The following is a 554-nucleotide window of genomic DNA, read 5'->3' as shown; positions in this document are numbered from 1 at the left end:
GACAAAGTGGGGCTGCCACTGACCCTATTGCCAGGCTGGCACGTCCCAGCCCCACGGCTCCCCCCGGGAACAGCCTCCTTCCGCAGCAGGGCGTGGGGCTTTCCGGGCAGGGGCTTTTCTCTCTTTATACGCTGTTGCAAAGCAACAGATGAGGGTTTTCTTCTGCCTCCGACTGGAGAGAGCCAGGATTTCATTGCAGAATGCCCCAACACAGGGCATGGAAAGCCAAACACGAAGCATCAGTATTGAAACCAGCTCTTTTAAGATGGATTTAAGAACAGCTAAGATGCCCCGTGGGCAGCAAAGCACAGTGCATGGGTACTGGGTGCCCCTGGATGCTGAGGACCCAGGCGGCCCTAAAGCCCAGCTTTAGGCTCTCCCGGCACATTGAGCGACCTGCTTGGTTTTCACAGCAAAGCCTTCAGTCCCCACCTTAACACCGGGAAGAGATATGCTTCACTCCTACGTAGTGTGGGCTAAGGACCACCGTGGAGGTTCCTGCGCTGCACAAGTCTCCCAGTGGCTTTAGTTCATTAAGCTCATCAGCTCTCAAA

Source organism: Buceros rhinoceros, unplaced genomic scaffold, assembly GCF_000710305.1.
Source record: "Buceros rhinoceros silvestris isolate BGI_N320 unplaced genomic scaffold, ASM71030v1 scaffold12008, whole genome shotgun sequence".
In the NCBI taxonomy this organism is placed as follows: domain Eukaryota; kingdom Metazoa; phylum Chordata; class Aves; order Bucerotiformes; family Bucerotidae; genus Buceros; species Buceros rhinoceros.
Note: the sequence above shows the minus strand (reverse complement) of the source record.